This window comes from Pseudophryne corroboree, chromosome 7 (genome assembly GCF_028390025.1).
Source record: "Pseudophryne corroboree isolate aPseCor3 chromosome 7, aPseCor3.hap2, whole genome shotgun sequence".
NCBI classification, from domain to species: domain Eukaryota; kingdom Metazoa; phylum Chordata; class Amphibia; order Anura; family Myobatrachidae; genus Pseudophryne; species Pseudophryne corroboree.
This window is the reverse complement of record NC_086450.1, coordinates 155,815,989-155,837,026: the sequence shown is the minus strand read 5'-3', so window position 1 is coordinate 155,837,026 and position 21,038 is coordinate 155,815,989. Positions and strand designations below refer to the sequence as shown.

The following is a 21,038-nucleotide window of genomic DNA, read 5'->3' as shown; positions in this document are numbered from 1 at the left end:
GTGAGTGAGTTGCGAACAGATTTGTAGCTGACCGGCGTATGCAAAGCTTTTCGTACGGTGGATGCAGACTTGCATGTGGTAGGTACTCACTCTGTTTGGGTGGCGACTGCAAATTTGCAGAGATGCAATCAGGTCTGAAACGAGCCCTTAGACACCATGTGATGAGTTCTTGATCATGCTACTTGTCTTGCTTGAATCTACTCTGTACTTGTGCATTACGCAATTTGCATTTTTTACTACATGTAAAATATTGTTGTGTAAATATATTATGATATTTATGCCATGCTTGATGTGCTATCAACACATGTCCACACATGTAGCATGGCACTTGACATAGGAACCAATGGATCACATATTCAACATACTGTATACAGTATCTGGTGTGTACTCATGTGGTATTCTCTTTGTATTGTGAGTTAAGTGGGTCAGGACAAATGTTCATGCAGATGAAGATTGTTTATTTAAAGCATATTTATTAATTATTGGGATTTTTTTCCAAACATCATTTCTTTTCACAGCTTATTGTGGCAATATGAAATTGAGGATTGTCTGGATGTATGAATAATCAATAATCACATCCAGGCACATTGGCCCCAGCAAGTGCACATCCCTGCAATGTGTTTGTAGTAAAGTGATTGATGACACTTCCAGAATTGGAGGCCACAGGGCCAAATTAAGGATAGTGGCGCCCTGGGGCAAAAAGGGTATTGGGGCCCCACCAATAAAATTGACTCTGCCCCCGCCGCTGTCATTACTATGCCTTAGGGGAGCAGAAGAGAGAGTGGAGTGAGAGACAAAAAGACTATCAGGGAGAGAGAGAGAGAAAGCGGAGGGAGGGGTAGAGGGGTGACACTAGCAAGAGATGGTATCACGGAGAAAGAGAGGATTGAGAGAAAGAGGGTGTAAGAGACAAAGGGTGTCAGGGAGAGAGAGGAGTGAGAGAGAAGGAGATTGAGGATGTCAGGAAAAGAGAGAGGCATGAGAAAGAGAGGGAGAGAGAAAAGGGAGAAAGAGGCATGTCAGGGCAAGAGGGTGTAGTAGAGAGAGAGAGTGTCAGGGAAAGAGAATGAGAGAGAAAGGAAAGATAGAGGGTATCAATTAGAGAAAGAGAGAGGGGAGAGAGAAAGTGGCACAAAAGAGAGTTGGGGGGAGAGAAAGAGAGGGTGCCAGGTAGAGCGCAAGAGAGACACAGGGTGTCAGGGAAAGAGAGGGGGAGAGAGGGGAGCAAGAGAGGAAGAAAGACATGGTGTCAGAGGAGTGAGACAGGGAGAGAGAAGGGGAGCAAGAGAGAAAAAGCATGTCAGGGAGAGAGAGAAGAGAGAGAGACAGTGAGAGGGAGGGGGAGGTAGTGGGAAAGAAAGAGGGTGTCAGGGAGAGAAAATGGGAGAGCCAAATCCCCAAATGTTAGGAAGCTGAAATTTAACATCAGTAATCTTCAAGTGGGAAATAGGAAAACTACGTAATCAGAATTTTAATAAACTTGCCCTAAGGGGATGAAAAGGGGGTTGTCATAATGACGTCATTACCGTGGCTTGCAACACATGAACAATAATGCACTTATTATGACAATGGGATACAAATTTGGATTGCACCTCTAGTATGTAGAATTTAATAAAGTACTAAAATGGTCCTGGCCATTTTTAACGTATCTACTACGGGTGCTCCTCAGGTAACGCCAAGAACCATGGATTGATATTTACTGTACTTACATTAACACATGTCAAATTTACATATCTATAGATTTACCAAATTATTAACACTCATGTATATGTACAACTGTGAAATTCAAAAACTTCCATGCAAAGAACAGATAGAACAGCTTGTACATACTGCAAATAAATGACATGGTAAGGTAATAAACCTTTACATAATTAAAAAAAAACTTTTATAAACTTACTGTACTGTCCCATTTGGTTTTGACAAGCCTCAAAATCAGTAACGGTCCATGATTGGCTTCCATTTTAGCCCCATAGAACTTTGGTTTTCCTCCTACAATATATAGTATTTCATAAATTATGTTTTCAATGTCCTGGCTATTCCCACTCATTTTGTTTCTAATTATTTTCAACAATGTAGTTGTACTTTGTTTATTATTATCAAATATAATCTAGCTGAGGATCTGCAGTAGTTATATGTGGTTTGGTATCATCTAATCTCATGTCAGTTTTTCATGTACAGTTGTGATAAAAGCACTGATAAAGTTATAAATGGGAGATATGTTTGTCCCGAATTTCTGACCTGATGATTTAAACCCCCAGGAAAGTGTCGGTTTCTGCAAAACAGACTTGGTTAGTATTTAGGCTTTAGTAAAAGCTGGTTAAAGGTTCCTGGGGGTATAGATGAAGAGAGAGGACAGATGCCATCCATTACGCCCCAATTCGGGTCTTCAGCCTAAGAGCAGGCTAATTAGTATCTGCACCTGTAAGAGGCTGATATAAGGGAAACAAGCAGCAGGCTTGTTATAAGACACTGTGATTTACTGACCGTGAGTACTGAGCATGTGCCTGTGTTTGTGGTAGACATTAGGTCCTACAGCTCTGGGAAAGGGAATATGTATTGTTTAGTCAGTGCCCAGATAGGTTAGGATTTATTTTTATGTTTTATATTTTCTGTACTGTACAATAAAACTAGCTTCGGCAAGATTGCACGAAAACCCTGGACAGGCGTACTGTTTCCTGGACGCTGTGTGTTTGGAAGTCCCCATCTACCCCAGGAAAGGGCATCCCTATCCTGATCTCACAATTATAAGGGCCTACTTGCAGTAGCTGCTCTTGCCACGGGCAAGCAGTACTTTTGCCCGGAGTGCCGCTGTCCCGGGGGCGCCACCGCCGTGGCAAGAGCCGCTACTAACTAGGATGGCGGCAGCGGTTATGAAAAGATCCTCTCCGCGAAGGGAATCTAGATGCAGTAGCGTCTAGATTCCCTTCGCGGGGAGGACCTTTCTGTGCAGTGCTATGAGAGAGACGTCATGACGTCTCTCCCATAGATCAGAGGAGCGGCGGCGGAGATGTAGTGAAGTGGTCGGGAAGCAGGAATGGGGCTGGTAAGTATTATTTTTTTAAATTGGTGCACAGCAACTGGTGGCCACAACTAATGGGGGCACAGCTGCAGGGGGCACACTAAGGGGGCACAACTTCTGGGGCCACAACTAAAGGGAGCACAGCTGCAGGGGGCACACTAAGGGGGGCACAGCTGCAGGGGGCACAACTACTGGGGGCACAACTAATAGGGGCACAGCTGCAGGGGGCACAACTACTGGGGGCACAGCTGCAGGGGGCATAAAAGCTACAGGGTGCACAACTACTGGGAGCACAACTACTGTGGGCATAACAGCTACTGGGGCACAGCTGCAGGGGGCACAACTACTAGGGGCACAGCTGCAGGGGGCACAACTACTGGGGGCACAGCTGCAGGGGGCATAACAGCTACCAGGGGCACAGCTGCAGGAGGCACAACAGCTGCGGGGGGAACAACTACTGGGGGCACAGCTGCAGGGGGCATAACAGCTACTGGGGGCACAGCTGCAGGGGGCACAACAGCTACTGTGGCACAGCTCTACAGGGTGCACAGCTCTACAGGGGGCAAAACTGACCACGTCCCTTTCCTTTGAAGCCACGCTCCCATTTTTCATGCGCGCCTATGGCGCGCACTAACCCTGTTTCACCGCCTGGGGGGCGGGGGCGCGCCAAAGGAAACTTCCGCCCTGGGCACCACAAGGTCTAGAACCGGCCATGCCTACTTGCAATAAACAGTCATGATCACTGACGTACAGTACTGTATGTCAATTACAACCTTATTTAAAACTAAAAAATATTTAAAGTGGGACTAATTAAAATAGAGCCAAGGATTATGATGAAAGAAATAAAACTATGGTCAGAAAATACACTTACAAATAATGTGGTTTTGAGTTGAGTTACAAGCTGACTTAATCCATTGGTCTGACTACTGTCATTAATTTAATGAAATAATGAAAATTAAAAAAAATTCAAGCAACACTTAACATAATTAGGAAGACAGTTAGTGGTTTAAAGGTCAACATTACTGCCAAATTAGACTGCTGCAAACATAAAAGCAAAGCAGAAGTTGCAATATTTAAATATTAATATTATAAACTGTATCTAATATTTCATTTATGATTTGTGTGCATAATTTTGCCTGTAGGGACATTACATTTGTATCACTGGCAATTTCTTCCTTGCATTGGTTTACTCTGATTCTCCTCATTTTAAACATTCTACAATGTATCTTCAAATTCAATCATGCAACCCGTAGATCTGCAATTTACCTCACATCAATAAAGTTGTAAATGTCCAACGCTCAAAGAGAAAGTTCTCTGGAATGAGATGGACAGAAACCAGAGACAATACATTAAGAGATGTATTGATTGTAGCAGTCTTGTTTCTCAGTTGGTATTGTGTTAAAGGTTCTTGCAGAAATTGTGTTGCTATAACTGTCAGCCTTGTTAAATTGTCACAAAACACTGCAAAATAGAGAAAACTGAACTGGTGTGTTGCCAAATATAATTGAGATTGAATGTTGAATATAGTAGCAATGCATTTGATTGCAAATGTTGTTAGCTTTTTACTGTAAAGTAAGTGGATTTAAATTATGAAGAAGTTAAAGATAGCATTAAAAAATGAGGCCTGCATTACACAGAAAATAAAAAACTTAGGGGAAGGATTAAATGCACTTATTTCTGAGCATTATGGGGACGATTCAAGTGTGGCGCATGCCCCCTGCTGGCCATCTAAATAAATGGGCATCTATCAGAGCTATTCAATTGTTGCTTTGATCAGATACTCATAAGTATTTAATGCAACTGACAGCTCTGTGTTTAGCCACACAAAGCGACTAAAGGCATGTGTGAAGATACCGGGTTTCAAATCACTCAGGCACGGTGGTAGATGAAAAAATAACTGTGGTTTATTGAACAAAATTGGTTACAAACAGCTCAGCACACCTCTGTAATCTGTCAAAGTCAGAAAAATATCCCTATACACGCTGCCATATTTGCACCTCACGCTGGTCCGCGCTGCGCATGCGTGCGCTTTCCCGTGATAGCGCATACCCGCTGATGCGTGCACCCGCTCGCATCGGTATGCGTATTTACGGTAAAGAGTATGTAGTCGTAGCGTGCGACCCAATCGTTACATATTTCCACAATTAATGTAGTTTGTAGACCATGGTCCCTTTGATAGATTCTGAAAGTTTGGTTAATATGGAATGTCCCTGAACGGAGGAATCCCTCTTTGTATTGTGCTAGGGGTCTAACAGGAATCATACAGCAGTGTTTGGTACCCATCGGAAGAGTATTTTAATTAACAATATTCCGGTGTTGGTTTGGAGCGTATTAATCGCTCGTGCGGATAGTTATGGACATAAGAAGTTTATGTCCATTTCTATTATTTACTCATACTCAGGTATGCGGCGGGAAACCTAGTTTCCCACCCACCCGAGCTGTTTGAAATCGTCACAGCTCACCTGTATGAATCACCCTATGACCTTTTGTTATAATGCAAAGCCGAATTCCTGCGTCCAATGGACAATGAGGTTGTAGGGACCATTAGATTGCATTGTGTGAGTAGCATAAAAGACGGGCCTGTGGCATCCAGCCTTCACTTCTCATCAAACGGTTCTCATTGCTGATAATCGGGAAGCTGGATGTCCAGAGGCGCATGCGATCATACCCTTTGTGCGTAAGTTTTTCTCCGTAATCATATTGTCTTACTGTGAGCCAATCTCTCTCTCTCTCCCTTCTCTTTCTCTCGTATCTCCCATTGACTAATATTGTATTGTATTAGATCAGCATAGTATTGTATTGTATTTCTTGTATAGTTATTCGGTTAGGAAGTCTCTGTTATATTGTAGTGTATCATTTGTACTGTGATTCTTTTTGCAAGTATAATAGTTATAATACAGATAATAGGCTTTGGACCCTAATCCAGTATCCGTGTATTTCCTATAGTTTTAAGTGTTCACTTGAGCGTCGGTGACGCTCAAGCAGCTTTGTAGTTAGTCAGGTTACACAAGGTTGCACTTACACCCTGTATTCACATTAAGGTATTCTGTGTATTACATTGATAAAAGGTTTAGACATAAAGGTATAGCGTTGTGAGCGTCTGCGCCGCTGGTGATCTCCTCGTGGTCTCGAGCGTCCGCTACGCCATAGCGAATCATTACTCTAGTCATCACCAATAACGTGCTGTCCTGTGATCACTGGGCCGTGAGCGAACGTGACGCTTGAGCGTCTCGCCTACGGCTAAGCGATCGTTACGCAACTAGCGTACCCTTACGGTACTTCTTAAGTAAACAGCGTACTGTGTTCTTAGACTTCATTAAGGGTTGTTTATACGACAAAGGAATTTAGCATTGTCAATTGGGGGACTCGTCCTGTCCTTCTCATATCTGCACTAGGTAGATCAGCAGACATTATCCCCCAGCAAAGGGTGGGAGGTTGTCTCGCAGTGCTGACGGGATAAGCGTCTGCTTCACTTAGATAAAGAGTGCTGAAGGAATCCGGGAACCGGAAGTAAGAACAAAACGCTTGTGTCTTTTAAAACTGTTTATTTCTCTTCTGTCTTGCGTATACACGCACGCATACATATATATCTGCATTTCTTTTTCAATTTCGTATATCACTATTCCTGTTTGCCAATTTTTATAGTTGATAGAAAGTACTAAAAGAGACTTGCTGTTATTTCATAGTTTAAGAATAGAGGTAATAGTTAAAAGTATAGACCAACACACGGCTTGTCTGGGAGATAAGGCAGTCAGTGTGGTGTGCGGTAGATGATCAGGGATCATCCACATTGATAAAAGTAGAAATTGTGTTACGGTGGATCTTTTGTTTTGCGTACACGTGTCTCTAACAAAGACTAGCGTACGCAATCCAAAGGCAGACGCACGCAGCGTACATTACGCAACGTAGCGTCCGGTTACGCCCACGTAGCTCAAGTTGTGATAAGGCGATAAGTAACGCACAGCGGTAGATAACGCGATGCGGTAAATAACGCAAATCTATTTTTGGAAAATTTGAAATTTAGTTTAACAGATCCTGCTCCTAATTGGTAACACAGCTGGGCTAAAGAAAATTTCTGCGCAGAAATAGATATAGAAACGAAAGTGTACATGTGTTGAGTGAGTGTGTTTTTATTACATAAGTTTATATAACTTAGAGGTTGAACCAAAAAGAAATCGGGTAGGACATACGTGTAAGTGACATATACGGTGGCTAAGGAGGCATCCTTGGTTAAATAAAATATGAGCATTAGAGTATAGCGGACCAGTATACAAGACCAGGAGGTCAGACCAGGAGGTCGTACAGAACAAGACCAGGAGGTCATAAGGAGACAAAGAAGGTCCGCTATAAAGGTACAAGAAGCACAACCCCGGGGGTTGGTGCTAAAACCCATATAGGCCATTGGAAGCTCTGGCTGAAGGAATTCGCAGCCGCAATTTTCGATTCCATTGATCTCTCAGTACATAACAGGTAGTGCTTATGTACTGAACGATTGTACCGCACGTAATTGTGTGCAGTAGTTAGTAATCTGACCTAATACCATTAGAGTAAAGTGGTCACAAACGCTATTTGTACATTCTGACGTGATTTGTGTAATTTTTTATTTTTAAAGGGAAGTTCGCTGGTCACTCAGGAACTATCTAACAACCCCACCTTTACTGGAAAGAGTAAGTGTCCTGCGGGTAACCCTCGTATGTTCCAGTAAACAGAAGGTTTCTGGTAGGGCCCTGTATCGAGTACGCCAGCACCATATCGGTGTGATCAGGTCGTATTGGTCGAGGTGGGCGAGTGAGTGGGGTACTCGGTAAACCGCCACCGCCGGCCTATTTTGAATAATTTGGTTTGCTGTAAGGGTTCGCTGAAGACCGTGATATAAAGATCAAAGGAGTAGTAAGCAACACCTGCAGATTATGGGGGCCAATTGTTCAGGTAGGGGGCGATCAACCTCGGTTCGGGTTGATTCAGAGAACCGACCAGTCGGGTCGGCAAGATACATCATGTGTGAAAAATACGGAAGTCACACAGAGGTTTTATGTGATGAATGGGAGAGAATGACTGTACAAGACAGGGAGAAATTCCCAAGAATAGGTAGCTTCAGTCCAGAAGTGTTACAAAATTTAAGGAGGAGGATATGTCTCATAAAATCAACAAAGAGACGAATTCAGCATCATGATTATTTACAGTTGTGGCAACAGGAAGGTGAGATACAGAGAGGTTTGGCTCTGGCGGCGGGATCTGGGGCGGTCAGGAAACTGATAGCCACAGCCCCGCCACCACCATACATAGCAGGAGAGAAGTTGGTTACGGAGAGAAACGCACTGGGTTGTAAAACACAAACACTTAGTAACCCTGTAAATGTTAATGATGTTAACCAAGTAACTCATGCAAGTATTAACCCGTGCAAGTTGTACCCTGTTTTGAACTTTCCTCAGGAGTGTGATCAAGAAGACGATCCAGCAACAATTTCAGCTCTCTCTCTAGCGGCCACCATAGCAGAGACCACAGTAGGCACAGCAACACCCACGAGATTAGCGAAAGCCCCTAGCGGAGGGATAGGTGAGGTCGTGTCAACGGGTAAGTACGGCACCATGCATTATACTGAAACAATTTCACCACAAGTTGTAGAATCTACACAGAATGAGGTTGTTAGAGTTAACCCTGTTAGAGTAATAGCAGTTCCCAATGGGAAAACAGATGTATCAGGAGCCACTCCCATAAGGAACATTGCCATGTACACTCCATTTTCCCGAATGGAATTAAGAACAATAGTGTCTGAATTTCCTGACCCCAGGAAAGACTTAGTTGCTAGCCAAAAATACATCAGGGATCTAGGTAACACTGTAGAACCCAACAACAAGGATTGGCAGATACTGCTAAGAGCTTGTTTACCTTCAAATGTCGACTCAGTTCAATTCTTAGCTGATTGTGGACTAGATAAAGATGTACCACTTTCAGATGTGTACAACAAAGATAACGTAAAAAGGATAAATTTACAGCTAAAGGAGTATTTCCCAGCCGTTGTTAAATGGAACAAAATATTCTCCATTAGACAAAAAGAGTCCGAAACGGCAACAGAATATTTTCATCGGGCACTATTAGAAATGGCAAAGTACACTGGAATAGAAGACATTAGGACCAACCCAAACCACCAAGAAGTAGCAGTATCTGTACTGATGGATGGTTTAAAGGAAACATTAAAGACTAGGGTTCAGACCACGCAACCATGTTGGCGAGGTCTGTCGGTGTCCACATTGAGAGAGGCTGCTATTGATCACGACAGAAACATCACTAGACACAGGGAGTCGCAAAGTGATAAGTTGATGTCAGTAAGTATACAGGCGCTGACCACAAGGCAGCCTGCGTATGTACCACCGAATCCTGTGGGTAAGTCAAGTGTAATAACATGTTTTTCTTGTAACAAACAGGGACACTATGCACGAGACTGTAGAACAAAGAGTGTACAAAGATCTTTTCAACCCCCTAGACAACGACACGACACACGACATTGGGATCAGGGTCCACAGAGGCGGAGTTTTGAGCCACATACAGGGGAAACAAAAAGATACCCCCCGAACAGAGATTGGCATGCCTCTGGTAGTTCCCAGCTAACTCCCCCACAAGTAGTTGCTGCCAACAGGATTCAGGGAGGTCAGCATACCCAATAGGGGTGTGGCCATACCTGTAATCTGCAGCCAGTGAAATTGATTGCCAGTCTTGGAAGTGAACCAGAGATTGCAATCAATGTAGCTGGTAAAACCTTAAACTTTCTTGTAGACACAGGGGCGGCCAAGTCAGTGATAAATTCGACAGTGGGCATGAGAACCACTGGTAGGACAGTTCCAGCCATGGGAATAACAGGAGTAGTCCAGCACTACCCTGTTAGCAAACCAGCCGAGATTACAATAGGGCCTTTGCATACCAAGCATTCGTTTTTGCTAGCTGCATCGGCACCAACCAATCTCCTGGGAAGAGACTTACTATGTAAAATGGGTTGCGTCATTTATTGTACTCCTGAAGGTGTATTCTTGGACATTCCTGAGAATCACGCTCAGGAAGTACGAGACATGTTAGACTCCCCATCAAAATTAATGTCACATCCCATTATGACAAATAGGAATCCATCCCAAATAGAAGAGATGACATCTCAGATACCAGAGTCACTTTGGACAAAAGATGGACAGGACACTGGATTAATGGCAAACGTAGCTCCAGTAGTTGTACAAGTAAAAGATGGTAGGATAGCTCCAAAAATCCCACAGTATCCTCTGAAGCCAGAGGTGGAGTTAGGAGTTTTCCCAGTAATAGAGCGCTTGCTACAACAGGGCATTCTAGTAAGAACGTCCAGCACAGCAAATAGTCCCATCTTCCCTGTTAAAAAGAGTGGGGGGAGGGGTTACAGGCTAGTGCAGGATCTAAGGGGGATTAACAAAATAGTTGAGAGTCAGTTCCCCGTAGTGCCAAATCCAGCTGTCATCCTAATGCAAATTCCTCCCACTGCCAAATTTTTCACTGTTATTGACCTCTGCTCCGCATTCTTTTCGGTACCTCTGCACCCTGACAGCCAATATTTGTTTGCATTCACATACAGAGGAGTCCAATACACGTGGACTCGGTTACCCCAAGGTTTCATAGACAGTCCAAGTATATTTTCTCAGGCTTTGCATGATTGTTTACAGTCTTTCCAACCGGAGGGTGGATCAGTATTAATACAGTATGTAGATGATTTACTACTGTGTTCAGATTCGCTGGAAGCTTCCCTGAAGGATACGAAACAGCTCCTGTTTCATCTTTCAGACACAGGACATAAGGTTTCCAAAGACAAGTTGCAATTATGCCAACCTAAGGTAAAATATTTGGGACACTGTCTAACACAAGGACTGAGACACCTGACCGCTGATAGAATCCAAGCCATTAGAGACATGACACTGCCACAAACCCAGCAACAGATCAGGACGTTTTTAGGGATGTGTGGGTATTGCCGTAATTGGATCCCAGGGTTTTCCATATTGGCGTTACCTTTGCAGGAAATGGTCTCCTCAAACAAACCTGATAGGATCTCGCATACAGACGAATCCGAAACAGCATTTGAGAGACTCAAACAGTGCCTAACGCAGGCACCAGCACTAGGTATGCCAGACTATGGGAAACCCTTTGAACTATATGGAACAGAAAGTGCTGGTTGCGCAGCAGGTGTACTAACCCAAAAACACGGTGATGCCAGCAGGCCAGTTGCATACTACAGCGCTCAGCTAGACACGGTAGCGCGATCCCTCCCCACATGCTTGCGTAGCGTTGCGGCGCTAGCATTGCTAGTGACAAAAAGCGAAGATGTCGTGCTAGGCCACAACCTCACAATCCATACACCACATGCAGTATCTGCCTTATTGAATTCTGCCCAAACCAGACACGTCTCATCAGCAAGGTTTACAAGATGGGAATTGGCATTAATGGCCCCAGTAAACATCACCATAAGGAGATGCAGCGCATTAAATCCTGCAACATTTCTCCCAGGAGTGCCTGGTCAGACACAAAGGGTGGAAGGTGAGAGTGATGGGGAAGGAGGATTTAATACAAAGGAAGATGCACATGATTGTATGGAATATTTGACCCAAAATTTTACCGCAAGGCCTGACATCAGTGACAATCCACTGGAAGATGCAGAACTCACGTTCTACACTGACGGTAGTTGTCATAGACAGTCAGACTCGGGAGACTTGTGTACTGGATACGCAGTCGTAGATGACCAAGACACCATAGAAGCGGAACCGCTAGGTCCACCTCACTCAGCCCAGGTTGCTGAACTGGTCGCCCTAACCAGAGCATGTGAATTGGCTAAGGGTAAGTCAGCCAATATCTACACCGATTCTAGATACGCCTTCGGGGTAGTACATGATTTCGGAGCCCTATGGCGCCTCAGAAATTTCATGACGGCAGCTGGTACACCGATAGCGCATGCAGCTTATATAAAAAGGCTTCTAACAGCGATACAGGAACCCGACAGAGTGGCTGTTATCAAATGTAAAGCACATACATATAGTCAAGACCCAGTGTCACTTGGTAACAGCCGAGCAGACGAAGCAGCTAAGCTTGCAGCTGCTACCCCCATACAGACAGACACCACACAACTGATGGTATTTAATACCATCAACACACAGAAGTTGTGTGAGATGCAGAATTTGTGTTCCACACAGGAAAGAGCAGTCTGGAAGGCAAAGGGATATGGCCAGGAGTCCTCAGGGCTCTGGACGGATGGACATGGTAAACCAGTGGCCCCCAGAGCATATCTTCCATGTCTGGCTGAAGCAGCTCATGGGTTGACTCATCTAGGCAAGGAGGGAATGTGCAAATTGGTAAGAGCATACTGGTGCGCCCCAGGATTCTCCTCTCATGCGGGTAAAAGAGCAATGTCATGCCTTACCTGTCTGAGAAAGAATATTGGAAAAGCAATACCTACAGAACCATCCCATATCCCACCTGCCGGCGGCCCTTTCCAGGTAATACAAATTGACTTCATTCAATTACCCCCATGTCGAAATTTGAAATATGTACTTGTTTGTATAGATGTTTTCTCGAATTGGGTCGAAGCATTTCCAGCAGCTACAAATACCGCTATGTTTACAGCTAAGAAAATTGTGCAGGAATTTGTATGTAGATATGGTATCCGTAGAATCATTGAAAGTGATAGGGGTACCCATTTTACCGGTGATGTCTTTCAAGGAATGTGTAAATTAATGGGTATTGATAGCAAGCTGCACACTCCGTACCGTCCACAGGCGAGTGCGAAGGTCGAAAGAGTGAACAGCACTATTAAAAATAAATTGAGTAAAGTAATGGCAGAGACAGGATTGACGTGGCCAGAAGCTTTACCCATTGTTTTGTATAGCATCAGAACCACTCCCAGGTCCCCTCTTAACCTGTCCCCTTTTGAAATTCTGTTTGGTCGACAACCGCATGTCATGATTAACCCTCAGGATGATTTGAAATGTAACAATGAAGTAACTGTAAAATACTTGATTAACATGAGTAAGCAGTTGAGGAATCAAAATGATAATCTGAAGTTGGTGATTCCTGATTTACCAGATAGTAATTGTCATGACATTGAACCTGGGGATTATGTAATGATACGAAATTTTCTACGCTCAGGTTGTCTTATTGATAGATGGGAAGGACCATACCAGGTCTTATTGACTAGCACCACAGCATTGAAGGTTGCTGAGAGAGAGACTTGGGTCCATTCATCCCACTGCAAAAAGGTTGCTGATCCAGAGAGGTCCCGTGATAAGGAACAGACGGTAGAGGTTGTATCACAGGAGTGTCTGTTCCAGGAGGACTGAGGCGGCACCTGAGCCTTGAAGACCGAAAGCAGTTGTTGACTCCCTTCCCCCTTTTATTGTTTTTCTCCACTTCCCATCCCCTCTCCCTTAAAATTTCTTTTTCCCCCTTCTCATTCTTCTCTATTTACTCCTCAAAGATGGACTTGCCCCAAGAGACTGTGATCCGGATTTTGATGTTAACCATGATGTTGACCAGAGCAGTCTGTTCCGGCGAGAGTACCATAGAGGTCGAGAGAGGTTCTGGAATGGGTTCCGATTATGATGATGGAGGCGTAGTTTTCCAAGATCAACCAAACCAACAAGCAAAGGCGAGTATCAGAAAACGATCCGATAGAAGAAATTGTGATGGATTGTTAGCTGAAGAAAACTGTATCTGTAGGCTCTGTGACAATTTGATTGAGGATGGGTGCATAAAGAAATGCCAATCCAGTTTTAATATCCATATGGACCGGCATCCATTGAGTGACTATCACTCCTTAGTGGGTAACGTATTAAACCAAACAGATTGTTGGGTATGCTCTCAAGTACCTCAGGGTCATAGCAAATCAGGGCTAGTACCATTTCCTTTAACGTTAGGGGAGGTACTTGAGCTAAGTGGTGGGAGACCGGTGGACCGGAGGTTTAACATCTCCAGCCCTCCTAGTTTGAAGCTCCACCAATACCATGTGGATAGGTCCCTCTTATGTTTTAATATCTCCAATCCCCGTAAGCCGGGAAATTGGGAAGTGTCATGGAGCAACCTTACCATGACCTTTTCACACAGAGCAGATAGAATGCCTACAGATACAGAGCTTGTACGCCACATAGCCAGTAGAGGAAAATCTTTCCGGTATAGATACACCCTAGGAAATAGAATTACTAGAGTTGGAGAAGTATCACCAGGATACTGTGCACATATCGTACAGTCTGATACGTGCATTAAGCAGATGGAAGAATTAGGGTCAGGAGATTTCACCTGGAAGGTTTGTAATATGGTAATGTCCTTCTCCGTCCCATATGTTCTCCCCGATGATGCATATTTCATATGCGGGAGAAAGGCGTACAAGTGGCTTGCCCCAAACTCTGAAGGATTGTGTTATATTGGAAAGGTATTGCCTGAAGTGATGACTGTTACACATGACAAAATGAAGGACATACACCGTGGTGCCCAAGCTCCTTATACTCACACTCATTACGAGCACCGAGTTAAAAGACAACTGTCAGAAAGGTTAGAGCATCCGGCCTCTGATCTTATCCATGAATCCACCGGGATTCAGGTTCTGGTAGCGTTAGATTTCACTCGCACCGCTCGGGGAGTGATGAATTATAGATACATTTCCGCACTCGCCAATTTGTTAGATAATATCACTGAAATGTATGATGACACGTTCAGATACACTGGAAGAGAACTTCAAGCTTATAAAACAGAACTAGTTCAGCATAGGATGGTTCTTAATTATCTTACAGCAGTGACAGGCGGATATTGTGTTACATTGGCAACACAGTACGGCATAAAGTGTTGCACGTATATCACAAATAGCACCGAGGATCCGGTAGAGGTCATAGACCAAAAGATGGACGATATTCTCCAATTGAAGTGGGAATTTCGTCGAAAACACAATCTCACCCTTGCTGCTGTAGGTAATGAGCTGACTGGTTGGGTGTCATGGTTGAACCCGCGAAATTGGTTCTCCGGTTTAGGAGACTGGGCTCAAGGAGTCATAATGGATGTTGGAAAGTTTCTCCTATGTATTTTAGGTGTTGTTATATCTATTGGATTGATATTTAGATGCGGGCAGGCTTTAATGAGGTGCAAACAAAGTACAAAAGTGATGAGCTTGAGGAGTGAGGAAACTATAATTAACCTGGATTTGATTTATGACCCAATGATAGAAACCAGGATGTGATGAAAAATGCGATTATACGGTCCGTTTCTTTCACCTGTTTTTCTGCTTTTCTCCAAGATACAAAGACCCCCTTGGACGAGGAAGTTGACGAGACGCTATACAGACAACAGACAAGCACCAAAGATGAAGTTTTGACTACCTATGATATGGACACTTGATGAACTTTGCCATGGATCCCCAGTTTCCCTAGTATTTTTAAACTCACGCTAGCCCAACATTTTTTGTAAATCTGATGGCACTGACAAAGCTATTTGCTCATGCCCAAGGAGCAATACAGCGCAAAGAAGACGACTCTCAACAGATACCGAACAAAACTTCAACGACAGATGTACATTTACCTGACATAGAATATCACTGCATTTTCCATAAGTGTTCTTCATCCTCATCTCTACAACCCTCAGGTAATAACACACATAGTATAGGGAATACAGGCACAGATATCAGCAATCACATATTCCCCCATTCATGTATCATCAACTAAAATGTGCTCCCCATTTTGTTCAAAAGCCGAAAAGAGCTCGGTAAAGTTTGACAGCCCATCCACAGACCTGTACCACGGGATAAGAAGGAATTCAAATGTATACTTCGCAATACCTCGAAGCTTGATTTACCACACGTTCGGCACGATGAAACATGACCCTCCAAACATGGACTCATACACACATGCTTCTGCTTTCTCACTAGGTCATACCCTCTTCACACCTACTCCTCTCTTCTTCCTTACCCAACCATGGAAATGAATTAACCCCTGACTTATATTTTTCTCCTTTTTTTTGTTTTGAAGGTGGCAGTTATTATTGACTGCCAAAGGGTGGACTGTCAAAGTCAGAAAAATATCCCTATACACGCTGCCATATTTGCACCTCACGCTGGTCCGCGCTGCGCATGCGTGCGCTTTCCCGTGATAGCGCATACCCGCTGATGCGTGCACCCGCTCGCATCGGTATGCGTATTTACGGTAAAGAGTATGTAGTCGTAGCGTGCGACCCAATCGTTACATATTTCCACAATTAATGTAGTTTGTAGACCATGGTCCCTTTGATAGATTCTGAAAGTTTGGTTAATATGGAATGTCCCTGAACGGAGGAATCCCTCTTTGTATTGTGCTAGGGGTCTAACAGGAATCATACAGCAGTGTTTGGTACCCATCGGAAGAGTATTTTAATTAACAATATTCCGGTGTTGGTTTGGAGCGTATTAATCGCTCGTGCGGATAGTTATGGACATAAGAAGTTTATGTCCATTTCTATTATTTACTCATACTCAGGTATGCGGCGGGAAACCTAGTTTCCCACCCACCCGAGCTGTTTGAAATCGTCACAGCTCACCTGTATGAATCACCCTATGACCTTTTGTTATAATGCGAAGCCGAATTCCTGCGTCCAATGGACAATGAGGTTGTAGGGACCATTAGATTGCATTGTGTGAGTAGCATAAAAGACGGGCCTGTGGCATCCAGCCTTCACTTCTCATCAAACGGTTCTCATTGCTGATAATCGGGAAGCTGGATGTCCAGAGGCGCATGCGATCATACCCTTTGTGCGTAAGTTTTTCTCCGTAATCATATTGTCTTACTGTGAGCCAATCTCTCTCTCTCTCCCTTCTCTTTCTCTCGTATCTCCCATTGACTAATATTGTATTGTATTAGATCAGCATAGTATTGTATTGTATTTCTTGTATAGTTATTCGGTTAGGAAGTCTCTGTTATATTGTAGTGTATCATTTGTACTGTGATTCTTTTTGCAAGTATAATAGTTATAATACAGATAATAGGCTTTGGACCCTAAACCAGTATCCGTGTATTTCCTATAGTTTTAAGTGTTCACTTGAGCGTCGGTGACGCTCAAGCAGCTTTGTAGTTAGTCAGGTTACACAAGGTTGCACTTACACCCTGTATTCACATTAAGGTATTCTGTGTATTACATTGATAAAAGGTTTAGACATAAAGGTATAGCGTTGTGAGCGTCTGCGCCGCTGGTGATCTCCTCGTGGTCTCGAGCGTCCGCTACGCCATAGCGAATCATTACTCTAGTCATCACCAATAACGTGCTGTCCTGTGATCACTGGGCCGTGAGCGAACGTGACGCTTGAGCGTCTCGCCTACGGCTAAGCGATCGTTACGCAACTAGCGTACCCTTACGGTACTTCTTAAGTAAACAGCGTACTGTGTTCTTAGACTTCATTAAGGGTTGTTTATACGACAAAGGAATTTAGCATTGTCAAATCCAATTCCACATAACAATTCCCACCACAGACTCCTGACAGAAAATTACTTCTTAGTCAAGGAGCAAAGAATTCTCTCAGCTCTCTGGGTAGCTCTACTTATACCCCCAGGAGCTTCATATTGCAGGGGTGTGTTTGATTTCTTTGTCTTAGGATCTTAAAGCATTGGAATACAATACATATTCTAATCAAGGTGATTACATCAGCCAGAGAGCCACCCAGTCTGGTTAGCTCACTGTTGGACAATAGGTAGTAAACCAAAAGGGACAATATTACCTTATATGACTCACCCTCTGAGTGTCCACTGTGGTGTTAGTAAACAATAGGAAACTGGGTCTAACATAAATACATTACCTAAATGGTAACAGATAACATAATACAATTGCATATATTAATAATATTAAGGTTGATTTAAACACAGTATTGGGTGAGCAGAATGAACAAACAGATGAATTGAATGTATACGGATATGGGTATAAAAAGTACATGTTTGACATTGGAAATGAGGCATAGCTATATTAATTGTCACAGATCTAATTTCCTCACACCAAGTAAAGTTCTCATTTGGTTGTCTTAAAGACCGGGTTTGGGCACTTTGGGCACCCAAACTATGGACTGTACGCACATTTGTGCTCACACTTCCAGACGTAGAGAGAAGAAATGTGTGTGCCGTGGCTATTGGGCGTCTGATCGGTGCAACAATTGAATAGTTCTGATAGACGCATTTTTGGTCAGATGGCCAGCAGGGGGCATGAGACACAATTGAATCCCTCCTAAACCCCTTGAACTAAAACAGGGTCGTCACACAACAAAGTGAAGTGAGGCTCCTGTCAGTCTCATTCAGAAAGATTATTATGTTTAGTTTATGGGATGCAAAGGGCCTGAAAAGGGTGAGCTATTTGCAAAGTGTATGCAACTATGGGACTGATTTAGAGATTTACGTATATTCAGTATTTACGTACAGCCGTAGGCATTGGAAGGAGGTGTGGGTGCCTCTGGGGCCCAGCCCACATTCTCCTCTGGCACCTACTATTTTAACGCCTCATTCCCATGTGCCCCATGGAGGCCCGTGGCTTCTATTGGAGCAGTGTTCTGCTGCAGGCACATCTGATGTTGTTACCACTGCAGTTGTAGTTCTGCCTCTCTGTCCTCAGTGATGCTGGGAGGAGGCGTAGTATTGTATAGCCTGGCTCCTCCCAGCATCAGTGTGGATGGTGCTCACTGTTCCGATATGATCCGATTCTGGATCTTCCAACATAGCAGAGGGTCAGAGAAGGAAGCAGGAGGCATCCGTTTGCACAAGATGTTTGCATATTTTCTCACAGCTGCTGCATACAAAGACACAGCAGAGGCGAACATAGCGTCCACCTCTGACTCAGACCCTATTGGGGATTTTCCTTTGTATCTGCATTATGGCTGAAAAGGTATACATAGTCTGTAAGGGAGGGGAGGGGGTGCACTGGCCCTAAAAAATACTTATTTTAGGTGAACTTAAGCTGTTTACTCCAAGTGGCTCCTTTGAAGAAGTATAGTACATCGACTCAAATGTAGGGTAAGAGATAGATAGTAATGTGTCTGATATTCTCTTTCCTAAGCTGCATGATGCAAGCATTCTACCTTATGTGCAATGAGGTGTCGGTATTGAAAAGAAAATAATAACAATATACAGACCTACAGATGAGCAGATTTAGATTTAATGGTTTTATTTTTTACTTTACTTATGAATTAATTGAGTACTGTTGTTAAGCAATAAAATGTATACTTTTAAAGTATGCAAATTATAAATGTTATGTCAATGCTGATTGGTTGCAATGGGCAACTTCTCCACTGGCTCACTTTTCCACTTTTATCGCTGCTTAATACATCTTCCTCTAAGTCACATGACTGCGCGACAAGGAGGAGGTGGAAGGGGGATTAATCCCTATGGAGCTGGTCTCATGACTGCACAGTGTACCTTTGTCTATCTATATTTACATCATATCTATCTAATTATCATCCATCATTTATCTGTCTGTCTTTCTTTAAATCGTATCTCATTTTCATCTATCTATAGTCAATATCTATCATATATAGTATTTATATAATTATCTATCTATCTATCTATCTATCTATCTATCTATCTATCTATCTATCTATCTATCTATCTATCTATCTATCTATCTATCTATCTATCTGTCCAGGGGTGCCAGAGGAGGGGAATGGGTACTTATTAGCTGTGTCTGGACTTGGTCGATGGGCCCAGGCCAGCCTTTGAGGGGGACAAATGTGATGGTGCAAATAATACTTTTTTATTCTTACCACAGTTCCTGGACTTAGCCATGCCTTCTCAGTATCACCCGAACCTGCCATATGTGTGGATGGCACTGCATCTATCTAATTTTAATGTATTTCTCTACCTGCCTACCTATCTGTCTATGGAAATTACATTTAAGTCCTCATTTTAGCCAACATATTGCCAATATTGTCCCTGGTAAATGCATTCTCAGTACAGCTTGTTGTGCTCACTAGTCTGTGTCAGGGAATAGTGAATGACATCCTCTGAGTCTGGAGTGCACCTGACAAGAGTGTATCTCCATCTAGATGGTTGGATGTTTCTCCATCTTACCTCAGACATGTCATTTTTATGATTCTGAAAAAAACAGCATTCACTTCATAGATTTGTGTAAATGTGCGGTATTTATGTTCTACAGAGCATTGACAATAAATTATTGATCGGCTGTACATTGTATTGCTGTAATTAGACTCACACAGGTGAAGCTGAGAAAACAAATTTCTTCACAGTTCACTGTTAAACTGAAAGTCATATTCAACCAGACGGTACATTATCCCGCTCTGCCGTCACTTGTCTAATTGCTGTGTTCTAATGTTTATACTGTGTACATGCCAGTAGCTGGTGCCTCTTTACCTGGCTCTATAGCATATTATGGAGGGTGACTGGACATTCATGTATTATATAGAGGTGTATAAAATCACAAATGTACCAGATTCTTTGTCAAAGCTAGACTGAAAAATACTTAAAAAACTGAGACATAGCATCAATCTACAGGTGACAGCTCACATCGGCTCCTCTCCTGGTCATACCTTCTAAATGATACATGAAGATGCATTATCATTGTAGGCATATTTCGTGTAAATGTTGAGAGAGAGAGGACCAATCAGAAGTAACAATGTGTGTGATTGTTGCTTCTGTTTAATCCTCCTGTTCATAGCATCATGCAGATGTGTCCACATCAGTGGCGACTCCAGAGGTGGGCTGCAGTGCAGTCCAACTTTCAATTTGGGAAGTCACACCACTGCAGTGAGTCAGTTTGGGATGACAGTTGGTGGCAGTTGGTGTGGCTCTCCTATTTAAAATTTGGACTGCACTGCAGTCCCACTTCTGGAGCTGCCACTAGTCCGCATACACCTTTCCCGATTTAAGCCGTATGACCAAATTAGCCATGCAGTGGAATCTGCGACATAGCCACGCCTTGTGATTTTTCTTAAAATATGCTACTTTTATCTACTAGTTTATACAAATGGTTTTGCAGCAAAAAATACTGTATTGTAAATCCATCCATTCACTACTCGTGATGG

At 43.3% G+C, this 21,038-nt stretch overlaps 1 long non-coding RNA gene across 2 annotated transcripts in view; it reads right to left on the bottom strand.

Annotated features, from left to right (window-relative positions):
- The window catches only part of LOC134943474 (uncharacterized), a 76,734-nt gene that overhangs the window by 5,534 nt on the left and 50,162 nt on the right, over positions 1–21,038 (bottom strand). For both annotated transcript variants that reach the window (XR_010181559.1, XR_010181560.1), the window contains exon 3: positions 1,898–1,989. This is a non-coding gene — a long non-coding RNA (uncharacterized LOC134943474). The remainder of the gene's footprint in view (positions 1–1,897; positions 1,990–21,038) is intronic.